Here is a 14,688-nt window from a genome sequence, read left to right as displayed (position 1 = left end):
AGCAATTGGTCTAGCACCCATCTTCTCTGTTTCAGAGAGCAAATCAAGAACATACTTTCTCTGAGAGATAAGAATCTCATCCTTGGATCTAGCAACTTATATGCCAACAAAGTATCTCAATTCCCCCAAATCTTTGATCTCAAACTCTGTAAGAATGAAAGATTTGATATCATTAATCCCTGAGACATCATTACTAGTCACAACAATATCATCAACATAAACAATCAGGTAAACGGCCAAGGATCCTCTCCTCTTCACAAAGAGGGTATGATCAGACTGTATCTATACAAAGCCAAAACTAACAAGGGCAGCCCTAAACCTTTCAAACCATGCTCTAGGGGACTGTTTGAGTCCATAAAGAGATTTCTTTAGCCTGTACACATTTCCTTTCATATTTGTTTCAGTCTGAGTGTGTAACCAAAGATAGTAGAACTCTCACATAAGTCATCTTGGCAACAAGGGCAAAGGTCTCCAGATAATCAATCCCATATGTCTGTGTACAGCCTTTTGCAACCAGCCTAGCCTTGTACCTTTCAATGGTGCCATCAGCATGATATTTGATAGTAAAAACCCACTTACAACCTACTGGATCCTTTCCTTCAAACAAATCAACCACTTATCAAGTGCCATTCTTGTGCAAGGCATCAATTTCTGTTCTCATTAGCATCCCTCCATTCTGGAATAGTAAGAGCTTCTGACATAGACCTGGGAATTGGGTTAGAAGCAATAGAAGAAATGTAGGCAAAATATGAAGGAGAAAGCAAACTATAAGAAAGGTGTTTGGAAATGCAATGTGCAGTACACTTCATTTTTCCTTTCCTAATAGAAATTGGGATATCAAGGTCTGGGAAGGATGGCTCCAAAGGGGCTATAACACTACCTGTTGTCTCATCTGTAACTGGAGCGCATGAGGCTCATGTGTTAGAGGGAAAATAATCTGCTCATTTTTGGTTCTCTGTCGTTGGTACAACCTGGGATTAAAAAGAGGGCGAGGAGGTAAAGGAGGAGGAATAGGAACACTTGAAGGATAATGAAGTGACTGATCCTCCTTTGACTCATTTGAAGGAGGAAGAGACTCAGCAAAAGACTCAACTGGGACAGGAAGAGGAAAAGCAAACACCTGTGACAAATCCTCCCCCTTTAGACAATGTCTCTCCAGAGAAAAACCATAAAAAGAAGAAAGCTCATCAAAGGTGACATCCATTGAGACATACCGAGTGCCAGTCTTCATATCAAAACAACAGTAACCCTTCTATGTGGGGGAATAACCAAGGAAGATACACTTATGGGCTTTTTGTTCAAATTTATGTCTTTGGACACTTGGCATATGTACATAACAAATGCAGCCAAAGACACGAAGAGGATTAGGAAAAAGATCATTGTCCGGATGAAGAAAGACTGAAGGAAGACTTAAACCCTAAAACCCTTGATGGCATACAATTTATAAGGTAGGTAGCAGTGAGAACAACATCACCCCAAAATTTTGTAGGAACATGTGAGGCAAATAGAATACTTCTTGTAATTTCAACAATATGTCTATTTTTTTCTTTCAGCAACTCCATTCTGTTATTGGGTCCTAACATAGGAGCTTTGATGAATAACCCCTAAATCAGTGAGATAACAGGTCAGTTTTTTCTCAAAATATTCTTTTGCATTGTCGAATTTGAAAATTTTAATTCTGGTATCAAATTGGGTTATGACAAATTCATGGAATTACCTCACAAATCTGGGAACTTCATCACAGGACTTCATAAAAAATATCCAAGCGAATCGAGAAAAGTCATCAATGAACAAGATAAAATATTTGTAGCCACCCATAGAAGGTAAGTGGTAAGACCCCCACACATCAGAGTGCACAGTATTAAAAGGAGAACAAGATCTTTTATTACTTAGAGGATAACTGTTTCTACAATGTTTTGACAGTTCACAAGACTCACAAGGAAGACTGGACGAACTAATTCCCTTAAACAGTTATGGGAATAAATGACTTAATGCAGAAAAAGAAAGATGACCCAAACAAAAATGACATAACATGACTCGAGTGATGGACTCTGTAGATGTAGACCCAAAAGCAGTTTTTCCAGGTTGTTCATGGCACTATCCAGGAGTATCCAACAGATATATTCCATTCGCCTCACGACCACTCCCAATCACCTTTTGAGACTCCTGATCCTGAAAAATACAATAGGAATGGAAGAAGGTTACACAACAGTTTAATGACTTAGTTAGGCTACTTACAGATAACAAGTTTGAATTTAGTCTGGGTACATGAAGAGTAGAAGGAAGAATCAAAGAATCTGTAGCCTTGATGGTTCCCTTGCTGGAGATAGGGGTAAGAGAGCCATCGGCTAGGGTGATTTTATCACGTCTAAGAAGTAAATCATATGAAACAAACAAAGTAGAAAGGCTGGTCATATGATCAGAAGCACCAGAATCAATAATTCAAGGGATCCTACGATTACCTGAAATGGTTGCATGATTGGCAGAAGCTCGTATACCTGAATGAGCAAATGCAAAAGAGGTTGAATTTCCTAGAGGGTTGGAAGAAGAGGTATCTGCTCACTAGCAGTAGCCGCCATCTATTCAGTTTGGTATCTGTCACTATCTGGACCAACAACAACATTGGCACTCCCTGCCTTTATATTATCAGACTTCTTCTGAAACTGAAGTGGTAAGAGCTCATGATGCAATTTCCAGCACTTGTCTTTAGTGTGTTTTGGCTTTTTATAGTACTCACAGATAATCTCTTTCTTCCCTGAGCTACTTGGAGTCCCTGCAACCCCCTTGGGTTTCACTCCCGTATTAGCAAAGTGATCATTTAGACCAGCCCCTTGGACCTGGACAAATTTTCTGCTTTCTTCACTACTTACCAAGGCATATGGTTGAGACAGTGAGGCACTATCATTGGATAAAATATTTTGCTTTGTAATGTCGTACTCTGAATTTAGCCCTGTCAAAAACTCAAACACCCTGTTTCTCTCAACCAGTTTTTTGTAGGTCTCAGCATCCTTAGTGGTGTCCCAAGCTACAACTTCTATCAAATCTATTTTTTGTCATAAAGACTTCAGTGTTGAGAAATATACAGCTAATGGTTTCTCCCCCTGTCTCAAATTCTTCACATCACTTCTCAACTTGTAAACCTTGGCCACATTTAATTTTTGGGAATATGTTTCAACAATACTATCTCAAATTTCCTTTGTTGAATTCATCCACAAATAGTGTTGACTAATCTGTGGTTGCATTGATTTCACATGCCATCCAATAACAGTATAATTTTATTGTATCCACTTTTCATATGATGGATCATCTTCTGGAGGAGACTTTTTGCTCCCGGAGATAAAACCCCATTTGCCTCTACTACAAATATAATTTTTTTACTGATTGTGACCAAGCCAGATAATTAGTTCCATCCAGCTTGATTGTGGTCACAGCCAATAGAGAGTCTATAGAGGCTCCCAGAACTTGTCCAAATTTAGCAACATGCTTGTTTTCAAAGTTTGAGGACTTCATCTTCTTAAATACTTCAAAAAATGACTTCAAACAACTTTGAATAACAACAAATGAAGATAGAACAAAAACTGTGTTGTGAGCCAACCTCTATGCAGTCGTACCAATAACCTGCGTCACACCCAGAAGCTAGGAGAAACAGAGAAAACTCATCCGCTCCTTGTAGATTTCATAGAACACCAATCCACTTGATTCGATCTTCAAGAAGAAGAATGAGAAGGCCTTCAGTTACTGAGCGCCCAGGTCAAACTCCCTATGGGACCCACAATCGGATTTCTCCAGAAAATTAGGGTTTTGGGCAACACACTTGAATCTGTCAAGAGGATGACAAAACCAGACCCCTTCTCTCCAGAAACCACTAATAACTGGGCTGAAATAGGTTTCTTTAACTATTCATACGATTTAGTTCTCCATACACACTGTGTATGGGAAAAAAATGTGAAAAAAGGGAAAAACGAGCCTGCTCTGATACCAAGAAGAAAAACAAACTTTTGAGAAGAAATAACTGTTTAGAAAGTTGCAAAAATTTAAAAGAAAGTAGCATAAATCAAAGTTCAAGAGGATAAAAGAAGAAGAAGAAGGTGGCGGCAACTTAGGTTCAGAGAGAGAGATTTTCTAACATAATCCCTTCTCTTACTCCCTTAATTTTATTTCATTAAGTTAAACTTTAGTAATTTACAGAGAAGCCCCTAGTTGGGCATAAATCAAAAAGCCCCCATTACAGCAAAGAACATTAAAGATAAAAAGGATAAATAGCCTATGGGCCATTCAGCCCATCTTCTCTACAGATGGCAATTTTCCTCATCCCAGTGGGAACCGACTTCCCCAACCCGATGGAGTCGGGGTTGGGGATTGTTTTGGCAGGGCGGGGACGGGGACAGGGATTAATAAGAATCCCCAATCGAGGTCGGGGTCGGGGATTGAGGTCCCCGCCTTGCCCCGCCCCCGATTATGTATATATATTATTATATTATTTATATTATTATATCAAAACATATTTAAAAAATTATTTATAATTTAAATTTTTTATTTATTTTAAGTAAATTTATTTTTCAAATAAATATTGTTACCTAAAAAATTCAGGGATTCAGGTCCCCACGGGGAACCCATCCCCGTCGGGGATCAGGGGACGGAGATGGGGGTTACTTTTACAATCGGGGTTGAGGACAGGGAATATGATCCCCATCCTGAACCTGCCCGTTGCCATTCCTAGTTTTGAGAAGGTTGTCAAATAGTATTCATATATGGTTCCTCAAGTGGCGACGACAACAACCCCCTCCACCTCTGGTCTCTCTCTGTTCTCCTCTACTACGACTACAACACCATATGCAAAACCCTTGTTGAGACCTTCCTCATTAGCTTCATTGTTATTATGTAGAGAGCAAAATCCTAACAACAACCACCATAAAACTGAAGGCAATTATGCTTCCTCCGGTTCCACCTACCCCACCGGTGAAGGCAACACCACCGCCACCACCACAACCACCACCATTACCAACAAGGGGCTGAAAACCGCAATAGCAAAGGTGAGACGAGTCTAGCCTATTTTCCAAAGGATGTGCTTCAAATCCTCCAAAGCTCTCCATTTCCATGCCTAAGATTGTCGGAACCTTGTGCTTTAGATCGGCTAAGAGAAAGAAAGAGGGGAGATTGAGAGAATGGGAAAAGATGCCGCTGTTGTTAGGAGTTGTAGCAGTGGTGGCATTGATGCAAAGAAGCAAAGGACGAGATAAAGAAGATAGAAGGAGGGAAGGAGAGATAGATAATTAGAGAGAGAGAGAGATTGCGATAGGATAGGAGTTGTAGTGGTGGGGCAGTGCCTTGTATTCGACCGTTGTAGATTTTCCTTCTTTCGTTCAAGATTTCCCAAATAAGCCCTACCTGTATCTGGTCATTCTTTCAAAACTTTTATGGCTAGTTAAAGAAGAACATAACAAAAAGCAAAAACAATCGGGCAAGAAGAAGAGAAGCAATAAACCAGTTGACTAGAAAAACCAGGCGACCCGAGTATGATTACTGTTAACTACCTACACAAGACAGACTTGGGATGCAATCTTTGTCAAATCTTATATATATATATATATATGGAAAGGGGTGGTTTTAAGATTCTTCATTGAAAATTCTCAAATTACAAGAAATAAATATAAGGAATCTTATATATTTTATCTACCACCGGTTTTCAGGTCAATAGTTTGACCATCCGGTTCAAACAGGCAGCCTGTTCTGACAACAAAAATTACAAGCAAAAAATTGAGTGTGTGAGGTCCATTAAGCAGTATCATACATGTTATGTCATTCAAGCGTGTGACTCATACGACCCAAAAGCGGAACCGTTATAGCCACTGATTTTCGGGTCGATGGTTCGACCGTCCAGTTCGAACAAGCGGCCCATTTTGACAATAAAAATTAAAAAAAAATAAAAACACGGCCAAAAACCATTGAACAGGTCGACCACTCGGGTCAATGAGTCGTTGACCAATTCAACTATTTTTGGCCAAGGATCAAGATTGGGATAAAACAGAATCGATTGCCTGGATGGTTCCCAATTAAAAATAAATAAAAAATGGCCAAAAACCATTGACTGGGTTAACGGGTCAATGGGTCGTTGACCAATTCAATGGTTTTTTGCCAGGGACTGGGATTGGGGTAAAATGGAACCGATTGCTTGGACAGTTTTCAGGCCGAAATGTTTGTCCGTTCGGGTCAATGACAGTCTGAAAACCATGTTTTTTTTATGCTTTTGGATTTTCACTATTCAAAGGTTTCTTCTACTGTGGGCTTTATTCAAGTGTGTGCGGTATGTTCCTTTTTTTTTCATTTCTGCTTTTTTTTTTATTTTTTGCGTTTGGTCTTCTTCTTCAATATCCTCCAAAATAGTCTAGGGCTTACCACCATTTTATTTCTTCCCTTTTGTTTTTTCTTTGGGTTTTTTTGTGCAATGGTTTTTTTTTATTTTCTTACAAGACAATCTGCTTTGCCTCTTTCTTTGACTGCATGTATGTTTAGCTCCGTCTCAAAGCGAAACTTTAGACTCGATTTTCTGATTTTTTTTCCTTGGTTTTTCTAGTTTGGTGGATTTACCACCAATTTTTTTCTATGTTTAAGGTCACTTTGGATTTATCTTTCAAGGTTTTGGAATCCCTTGCAATGTCCACCCTCCCCATGACTATGACTACAAAGTTATTTCGCCTAATTATTGACATCTACAAAAAAAATGATCCGAAAACAAAACCATTATCGTCACCGATTTCCAGGTCGATAGTTCGACCGTTCGGTTCGAACAGATGGCCCATTCTAACAACAAAAATTAAAAAAATAAAAATGGCCAAAAAATCGTTGAACGGGTCGACATTCGAGCGCCTAGGTCAATGGGTTGTTGATCGATTCAACGATTTTTGGCCAGGGACCGGGTTTGGGGTAAAGCAGAACATGTTGCCTGGACGGTTCCCGGGCCGAACGGTCCTATTGTCTGGGTCAATTAGGAATTCTCGATGTGAAACAAATGACAACTATGAAGTAGAACTCAAAACTATCACTGTATGATCATGTTCTTTTATATGAGATGCTTTGTTGAAGCAATATTTTAAAAACGAGCACATAATGATCTCTTTTAAGTCTTTATATGAGTTTCAAGGCTTGAGTACTTGTAATTGCAAGTTTCTTATTAAGAAACCATTGTCTTTTGTGATGTAGCAAATATCAATGTTATAATTCCAATCCAACCCCTACAAAGCAGGGGCCCCTCCGCTAGTAATACTCTTATTTGGGTTGAGCATTGTGAGAGGAGGTGAGGAGATGTATAGAATGAAGAAAAACCAAACATGGATGTAGTACGTCAGGAACCATTACAACATTCAGCATTTGTGCACCATTTAAAGGCGAGCTTTGAATGGAAATCCATTCAAAGTTAAAGGTCGCACGAGATGTAGTGATTCATATAGTGTGTACCAAAAAAGGCAATAGCATCGAAGATTATACATAGAAAGGAATGTGGGCTATGTTGTTCTATATCAACTATAAAGACTCGCTCATTCCTCAATACCTCAACAAGATCCTTCAATTGAGACTCCAAACATGAGAACCACTCATTTTTAAATTAAATCCATCAATAACAAAGGTTAACTCAACCCCTCAGATGAGCTTTGGAACCCTGCTTTCAGGCGAGATTTGGTTTTAGGTGAAGGGTAATATTGGGTTTTAAGAAAATTTATAAGTCACACAGTGTTACATATGTACGGATTTTAATGGAAGTTAACGATAAGGGTAAAATTAGTTTAATGTATTTTTCTAGAAAGAAATTGACTTTATGGGCAAAAAATTGTGGGCTTGTGTGAAGGCCCTTAAACACTTTCTCATTTCTCTTTTTTCATAAGAACTAGTAGAATGGCACGTGCGATGCACAGGATATTTGAACCAATGAATGATACCACAACCAGATATAGATCTTATCCAAGTTAGGTGTGGCCACTTGTTTGATTCTTCAATTGTGTTAGTGCCAATCTATTTGATTGTCTTAAAATAAAATCTTATTTCAATTACTTCATCCTAATTGAGTGTGAGTGGTAATGTTAAAGAAAACAAAGCTGACTTAAAACATGATTAAGGATTCCATTATACATATAATGTAATATGTGTATATAAGTACGCAAAAAGCTCTATATTACAAAATTAGCACAATGGCTTAGAGGACTATGGAACCAACCATAATGCTTTTGCCAAATATAAATTAAAATCCAATGACTGATCCTAGTTAGAATGGTGTGGCATAGATTCAGTTCAACTAAAGAGCCTAATAGTAGGGGGGTTTGCTCTCAACTTTCTAGTGTAGGATGTTGAAACCAAACATAGAGGATGCCAAAAGCAAACCAACACGAGGGTTTTGCTCTTAACTTGCAAGTGCAGGATGTTGAAAACAAACAACTTGGATCTTCATGTAGAACAAGCACTAAGTTTTGGTATTTTTATAGTGTCTTTCATTGATGGTTAAAAGAATTAGGTGTTTGAGAACTTACAAATTACAAAACACCAGAAAAATGCTTAGAAGTTACAAATACAAACTTGATTTGGGCAAATGTAAGCCTGCTAAAGACACAAGATTAAACACTGAGTTAAACCCAAAGACGAAAAGTGCTTGAAACTTATAAATCAAAACTTATTAAACCAAAACCCCAATTGCTTAAAATTAATTAAACGGAAATAATTATCAAAGAAACACAATTTTAAACTAAAGCATGATGTGAAATCAAAACTCCTATTGCATTTTCATAACTTGAAAGAGTGAAATAGATAATAAAACTTTGCAATTGTGATAAAGATGATATTGAGTACGATTTTGGCATATATTGCTGTTGAAACTTTTTGAGATGAAATGAAAAGGATTGAATATGATCGAAAATGAAGAGAAAAACACTTGAAACTCCATTATTTCCAAGTATCTAAAAGCTACATTATTTGTATTCACATATCTTTCAATCAACCACCTAGAGGTGTAAAATCGGGCCATGCTAGAAAAATATGACACAACCTGCATGCGACTCGTGCGAAGTGCAGGTCGTGATGTGTCAGCCTGCGGGACGAGTCAGGTCGTGCTTCCCTCTCCTAGGATATTTTGGGGGATCGATTCGGCACAACCCACGTCCCGAGCCCGCACTAGCCCAAGCCATGCCATTCTATAGGTCGTACCTTAGGCCAGGCCAAGTCATGTTTTTTAAAATTTTTGAAAAAATATTGAATATTTTAACATAAATTAAAAAATATATACAAAAATTAAAAAAGATCTTAAAATTTTATTTTATATGAATTTTGATGTATACAATTGTTTATATATGCAATAATATAATAAAATTATATATATTAATACATTATATAATTATTATAATATATATACATATTATATTATTATATATAAAATTTATATGGGTCATACTAGGCCGTGTTGCAAGCTGGGCCATGCCAACATGCGGGCTACAGGCGGCATGGCCCGCTCAATCGTGCTGTGTCAGGCAGGGCCGGCTCAAAGTCATGCCAAACCATATTGGGCCACAGGTGACATGGCCCGATTTACACCTCTACAACTACCCCTTATTGTTGGTTTTTAGGAAAATAAATTAATAAACATAATTACAAGAGTAAAGCATATAAATGATATAATAAATAATAAGGGTAATTTTGAAAATAAAAATCAGAATTTCCATAAAAAACTAATAAACTTTTAAACAATAGAAAATAAATAGAAATAATCATGAGGGGTAATTTTGGAAATTAAAATCAGGAATTTTGATGAATGGGACGATTACCATTCCCATTTTTATTGATGGTCAATAGAATAGATTAGAAGGCACGTAGTACTATAGTAGTTGTTTTTTCAATTAAAAAAAGTGAGAGTTCAAATGAACATTTTCCTTTAAGGCTTTACTCCATTTGCATACAAGGTCCCAGTTTGGGTCAAAAGAGCTTTGACCAATCAAAGCACCTCATGAATTTTGGTGATCACCTCTGTACCTTTTTTAATATTATAGTCAAACCATTTTATCAAAATTATTAGAACTATTTTTTATTTTTTAATCTTTCTTAACCAAACAAAAGATAAATATGAAACTAGGCGGATCAATAAAATGATAATGCATGACATGGCAAGCAATGATATGGACTCATTGGGATTTATCGGCAAGTCCAAGTGTGGACAATCCAAAGTGAAATTCAAGCAACTAACATTATAGTTGATACAAATGATGATACAGATGTTCTATCATTTTTTTTGTTGTTGTTGTTGACATTGAAGATGCTTTTGTTGATATTAAGGTGTAATGTATATAAGTCTAAAATAGAAGCTTACATTTTAGCTTTTGCGTTGTAATTTGTGTTGTGAAATGGCTTTGGCAAAGTATGTTTTTGTAGCATGTTTTTTAGAATAGAAAGCAAGAACATGCATTTAGAATGAATTTCAGGCTCTATTTGGAAAGAGTATAAATACAAATATATAGAGCGCAAAACCTTGTATTTTGTATTATTTTATATATATTTGTACAGTACATATTTTGCTCCTTCCAAACAGAGCCTCAAGAGAAATATACTTATAAGACATGATAATTAGGATGAAAGAAAATTCATCCTCAAAGAAGTACTATGCTTATTACTAATAAAAGACCATGCACATTCTTAATACTAACAAAAGAAATAACAAAAAAAAACTCAAATAAAGACTTGAATGAAAGAGGACTTACAAAGTTTCTTTCTCTATATTTATAGTGGTGGATAATCCATATTCAGGATATAAGAGCGAATAAATTCCTTGTTATTGGAATTTACTATTGATGATCGATAAATTTTACCATTAATTAATGATGGATATAGAGAGGAATCTCCTAATACTACTATCGCCCCAACATGGTTAACTTGTCTCTTCCAGTGGAGCCAAAAAAAAAAAAAAGCTTCATATTAACCATAACTAAATGAACAAACTATAAATATTAGACTATAATTAATGAACAATACTTAGGTTTACACCTCAGTACATTTATAGCTCAAGATAATACTAAAAAGATCAATAGGATGTTAAATCATTGACAAGATAAGTATATAATGTAATATACAAAAATATGTTTTTTATAATTTTAAAAATAACTATATAAAATTATATATTTAAATAAAAAAGTATTATGATATAATTGGATAAAGATTTTAATCAGATTGGATGGAGTTAAACCCAAATCTGATCTGATTACATAAACATTTCATTTGAATCTAATATAATTATATTGGATGTCAGATCAGGCCTCTGATTTTTCAGGTATCATTAACAGACCTAGGGACCAAATCAATTCTTCACATAGCACTCCTCACAATATGTCCCAACAACACATTGATACTTGTGTGTGTAGTGTGTTGTTATTGATGGCATATGTTCCCAATACGTGGTGGAACATGCCACAAGGTCATGTGAGGAGCAAATCTAGATTATAACATGTAGTAGCTTACTAAAATCCACATGTGGTTGGGTGAATTAATGTGTCATGCACTACTTGCTAGCTTTAAAGGCATTACTTAATTCCTCTCATAAAGTCTTGATCAATTTAGGGTATTAATTCCTAATCCTATAATTAAGATATTATTTTTTTCGTGCTTCAATATATTTAAGCTATTTTTCACCAATAAATTATATTAGTTATATATATATTCAATACTTTTAACGATATAAAGTAATTGTTTTTTAAAATTAACAAAAAACATAACCATTATTCAATTCTTCCATCCTTGTGGTGAATAAGCAATTCAATCATCTATGTCAAAATGGGGCAATACATGATGTCATAATTAAATAAAAGCTTTTAAAATAGAGTTAAATAATAAAATGTAAAAAAAGTCGGGCACATATCTAATGCTTTATATTAATCATATTAGAGAAAAATAAGTGTGCTAAATGATAATTATTCTTATTGATGTTGGAATCAAATATAAAATTAAAACCAATAAAAAAATAAAAATTATTTTCATAGTGGCGAGCCAACGATTCAATATTTTGAGTAAAATGTGTCAACCCTTTGTATCATAATTAAATAAAAAATAAAAAAGATAAAAACACTGTAATGATATATACATTTTGTAAAAACTATTTACTAATAAAAAGTTCGTAAAAATATTTATGCACTTATCTATCTTTTATATTAATCATATTAAAGAAAAATAAATGTGACAAATAACATTTGTTTTTTATTGATGTTGAAAATAAAATATAAAGTTTAAAATCAATCAAAAAATTTATTCTTTCTGGTGCTAGGTCAATGGTTCAACCTATTGTGTCATGTGTGTAAACCATTGATCTCATAATTAAATAATAAAAATACAACAAAATGAAAAAAATAAAACATTTGGACACATCTCTTAATACTTTATATTTCATGTTAAAAATTAAACATGATCAACAATAATTGTTTTTAACTTTTTATTAATGATGGAAATAAAATACAAAATTTAACCTTTTAAGTCAAATGTTTGGAGGTAGATAAACAATTCAACCTTTCAAGTCAAATGTATCAACCCATGAAGTCATAGTTAAATAATAAAAATTAAAAAAGATAGAAACTTAAAAATATAGAAATTATGTGAAAAAATATATTTGGGCATATATCTAATATTTTATATTAATTAACCATATTAAAGGAAAATAACCATGGCAAATTAAGAATAAGTGTTTTTATTGATGATAACAATAAAATACAAATTTGAAACCAACCCAAAAAATGACATTGTTTTCATGTTTAGTGGCAAGTAAACAATTCAATCTTTTGGGTCAGATATGTTAATCATCGATGTCATAATTAAATAATAATCAAAATTAAAAAGAAGATAAAAATACACAACAGTATACAAAATGCAAATAAAATTGAATATAACATTTATGCACACCTCTAATATCGTATATTCATCATATGAAACAAAAATATATGTAACAAATAATAATAATTTTTATATACATGAAAATATAAAAAATAGTACAAATTTTGAAAACATATTATTTATTGTCATGATCATTATCATAAAAAAAATCCACACGACATTGCTAGTGGTATGAAAACCTTTTTTACATTTTTCAAGACCACACATTTCCAAGCAAAGAATATAATTTTAACTAAATACACTAGAAACCATCCCTATGAAATGGGGCATATCGTATCGTATATTTGAAAAATAGATACGGGATACACATGAAAATTGAACATTTCGTCTTTTTTCATGCGTATTGGACCCGTATTGGGGGTGTATCAAGGGTGTATCGGGGCATATTGGTAGCATATCGACGAAAAAGATACGACCAATAACTAAAAAAAAATAAATGGGGAAAGCAAGCTTTTGTTCCCCGAAAGAAGCCTTCTTTCACCCCCAAATGACTCTAAAACTCCAAAATTCATTCCTAAAGTGCTAGATTTGCAAAAGTTTGCAAAAACAAGTGTGAATCATGATTTATTTAAAGATTTTTCAAATTTTGAAAAGATATACCAAAATAGGTATTTTTTCCATTCTTTTTTATAATATCTTATGATTTGTTTTTTTTTTCTTGTATGTTTAAATTTATGTTGATATGATGTACGTTTCTTACATTCAAAATCACATTTTTTTGTGTTATCAATAGATTTATGGAAATTTCATGAAGATATTTGGGGAAGATATAAGTTAACAAAAATAATTTGAAAATGTAATTTTTCTCTACCTATAAACACTAAATATGTTTTAGATCCATAGAGCAATTGAAATTTATTCTTGAATATATATATATATATATATATATATATATATATATATATTTTATATTTTTAGAATTAAAAAAAAATAAATAATAAATAATTATATTTTATCATTTGATCACAACAATTGAATATATTATAATTCTATGGATGATCTATCATATCCACTGACCAATTAAAATTTCTTCTTTAATAATTATTTTTTATTTTGTATTTTTATAATTAAAAAAATAAATAATTAATTAATTATATTTTATCATTTGATCACAATGATTGAATATATTATAATTCTATAGATGATCTATCATATCCACAAAGCAATTGGAATTTCTTGTTTAATAACTATTTTTTGAATATATTATATAATGTTTATTTATTTTTTATAATTTTTGGAAATGATTAACAAATAATAAAATAATTATTAATTATGTTTTCACATAGAAGTTGTGCCAATGCAAGTTTTATGGTTTGATAGGAGAGTAGGGTTTTTCTGTCCCATAAAACATTAAAACTTAAGAATTATAATTTATAAATTATCGTTAAGCATAGGATTTTTATTGAAATTATATTTAATTATAATATATTTCTTCATAAAACCATTAAAATATATTAATTTAATGTATATACACCTCATTGAGGCCTTATAGTTAGTGTTGTTGATGTATTTTTATGATTTATTAAAGTATTTATAGTGTTTTCAAGTGTATCTATGCATATCTTAGGTTTTCTCCATACGCATGCATATCCAAGGCGTATTCCAATAAGTCTTTTAAAATTGCATTTCCGATACACTTGGCATTTTCTGATACTTTGAACCTTGGCAACCCCCCTTCCAATTTACGAAATCTACCCTATCTCTTAAAAAATAGTCGTAATAGGTGTTTGGCATCAATGCCGTTGCTTTAGAGATGTTCTCTGAGAATACGGTGCTGTATGCATA

Source organism: Nelumbo nucifera, chromosome 8 (assembly GCF_055504915.1).
Source record: "Nelumbo nucifera cultivar China Antique chromosome 8, China Antique-T2T, whole genome shotgun sequence".
Classification (NCBI taxonomy): Eukaryota; Viridiplantae; Streptophyta; class Magnoliopsida; order Proteales; family Nelumbonaceae; genus Nelumbo; species Nelumbo nucifera.
Note: the sequence above shows the minus strand (reverse complement) of the source record.